Source organism: Triticum urartu, chromosome 3A, assembly GCF_056163025.1.
Source record: "Triticum urartu cultivar PI428250 chromosome 3A, HENAU_Tu73, whole genome shotgun sequence".
Classification (NCBI taxonomy): Eukaryota; Viridiplantae; Streptophyta; class Magnoliopsida; order Poales; family Poaceae; genus Triticum; species Triticum urartu.
In genome coordinates this window covers 344,386,338-344,389,064 of record NC_141875.1, presented here as the reverse complement: position 1 = coordinate 344,389,064, position 2,727 = coordinate 344,386,338, and the positions used below count along the sequence as shown (strand labels likewise).

The window sequence follows — 2,727 nt, the reverse complement described above, 5'->3', positions numbered from 1 at the left end:
TTCGTTAAATGTGTAACGCCAAAACAGACTTGGTGGATGAAGTTAATTTTGGATGTGCTGAATTGTGGGTACTGCTTGGCAAAAAATATATTAGACGGCCTACTGAAATATCTAGTCAGAATTCCACAACCATCGACTGATATTTCTTTATTATAGATGATTACTCTATACACTAACTTCGTAATCTGTGGAGATTGAGAAATAAACACATTAGTACAATGTTCAACTGTATTTGCTCAAGAAGAAATGTATAGTGAACTATATGAATATGATAAACAACAAAAAGGGGAAAACTTTGTTTTCGCCACTCTAGCTTTTGACCACTTCTTATGCCACTCTAGAATTTGACATTTCACTTTTGCCACTCTTAGTTGTTGACAACACATCAAAATTGCCATTCCGTGGCAAAAGCAATAATTTTAGAGTGGCAATTATGATACATTGTCAAAATCTAAGAATGGCAAAAGTGAAATTAAAAGTTATTGCTATTGCCACCGAATGACATTTGTGATGTATTGTCAAAAACTAAGAGTGGGAAAAGTGATATGTCAAATTCTAGAGTGGCATAAGCAAAGTGGGCAAAATCTAGAGTGGCAAAAACAAAGTTTTTCCAACAAAAAAATGTTAAAGAGAGAGATTGTGTCTCAAACAATAAATGATTCCTCTTGCCTGCACAATGATACTTGCAGCAGTTCAACAAATGGGGGAGGAAGAAGATTATTTGGGACCTCCGCATGGTAAAAGTAATAACTTTGCCCACTGTGCTCAAACAGTTCTAGATGATTGCAGGGCTAAAAGTTAAATGAAGCATGCTATCAAAAACTCAATGAAGCAAAAATGTACACTATGATAATTTTCAATAGGGACTCCAAACGGGATTAAATAAAATTTAACCATAGGAACCATACCTTCTGAAGCTACATGTCAATAATCAGAGGGCAAAATTGCTTCTTATCATTTAGATTGCTATGACTTCCATCATGCAACTCAACTACAAACCAAAATTGTGTTTCATATACCATAAGACTTTCTGGCTTATGCTTCGTAAAAAAGTTAAACCAAAGCAACTGTTGACGTACATAGATATTGTCGTCATGTCTAGAAATTCCTTGCACCAAGAAGGAATCATTATGCTATTGCACACTAATTACCAAATAATGTCTACAAATCAACAGATCTTAACGACTCAACCACATTCCAAAGAGAAGATTTTAATTTATCACTTAATGTTCTGAATATTACACTACTCAGTAATATGAACATCTCCACATGCATTTAGGCAGCTCCTCCAGCTTGCACCAGATACCAAGGCTCATGGCATTGCTTTTCCCCATGCTTCAGAGTTGTCGTTCCATGTAACGCTAACACAACCAAATTTCTTATTAACTCAGCTTGAACTGCAACAGTGCAAATTCTACAATTTTAAAAATTCTGTAATATTGAGGTAGCCCTGAATTCTGTAGTGTTTAAATTCTACAATTTTAGGATACTAAGAATACAACAAGTAACGTACCTGTGAAGCAGGAGGCAGCGAGCAAAGACTAGCGATGATTCTGTAGCACTAACTGAAACACCCATCGGCCTTCTCCCGTCCGCCTCCCTCTGCACGATCTCATGGCGGCCTCCACCAGCTAGGGTTCTACCAGTCCTGCATAACCTGGTCGCCGCAACATGTCTTGGGTTCTCTGGATCAAACATGTCCTCAATGAAGCATGAGAGAGATAGAGGATATGCAACTATCCGGCCACGACACATCCCGCCCATACTCACCTCCGCCACCAGTCTTTCTCTTCAGCCCCTTCCCACATGACTCCCATTGTCTGGGTGATGGACCCGTGATGGCCGACGGCACACCTAAGTCTCACTGGATTCTTTTTCTTCTTTTTGTTGGGAAGGGAGCGAATCAGTATTGGATAGCCTTTGTGTCAACCAACTCTAAGAAAAATGTGACAAAAATTGAGGTAGTAACATACCCATACCGTTAAGAGATCGGGAGCTGCATCGGCACATCGCCATGCCTCAGCCACCGACAGGGGAGATCAAAGAACGGATCCACTGTTTGGGCTCCGGCATGATGTTGGGAGACTCCACGCTGCATGTCGCGCGAGGATCAGGCACCCGCATCCCGCACGTCCACTAGATTCCTCGCGCTAGATCCCCTCGCGAAAGACAGGGAGATGGACCCAGAGGGATGGGGTTGAACGACGGGGATGATTACGGCATAGGAGGCGGCGGCTAAGGTGGCGATGGGAGCGCCGTGACCAGGGTTGCCGACCGAGAGAGAGAGAGAGGAAAGAGGTCGTGTTGATTGTTGGGTCGTGGGCGATCTGTACCTGGGCTTGCATAGCAGCCTGGTAGAAGCCCAATTAACCACATGGCTTTTAAAAAGTTTCCAGAATAGCGGCCTATTAGGACACCCAGCCCAGATATATTATCGTTTAGAGGAAGATCTGACGGCCAGAAACTAATCTAACATGAATCCGACGGCCAAAAACGTTGAGGGCTTGAGAGAGCTCGGCTGCACCCAAAATTCATCCAATTTGGATTAAATCAATCTTTTGGTTTGAGTAGCTCCAATAAAAAATCATTTCTTTTCTTCGGCGAGTTTTGGAAGTCGTCTCCTATCTGAATTCGCCCCTTCTCTGCGTGCTAAAGGTATCTCTCTTCGTATTTTTCTTTGTACTCATGTAGTTTATTATTCTTAGACTAGTATACGGTAGAAATCTA

The 2,727-nt window shown here is 41.9% G+C and overlaps 1 long non-coding RNA gene across 3 annotated transcripts; it reads right to left on the bottom strand.

Annotated features, from left to right (window-relative positions):
- Positions 1-550: 550 nt before the first annotated feature.
- LOC125548315 (uncharacterized) lies at positions 551-2,308 on the bottom strand. 3 transcript variants are annotated; one of them, XR_015599725.1, is made up of 4 exons: positions 1,974-2,308; positions 1,771-1,880; positions 1,514-1,685; positions 551-1,397 (listed from the first exon to the last, which is right to left on the bottom strand). It is a non-coding gene; the product is annotated as an uncharacterized LOC125548315 (long non-coding RNA). The 3 variants fall into 3 exon arrangements; XR_007300988.2 differs by having other exon boundaries at positions 1,980-2,308; XR_007300987.2 differs by having other exon boundaries at positions 551-1,361; positions 1,980-2,308.
- Between the last annotated feature and the right edge of the window lie 419 nt (positions 2,309-2,727).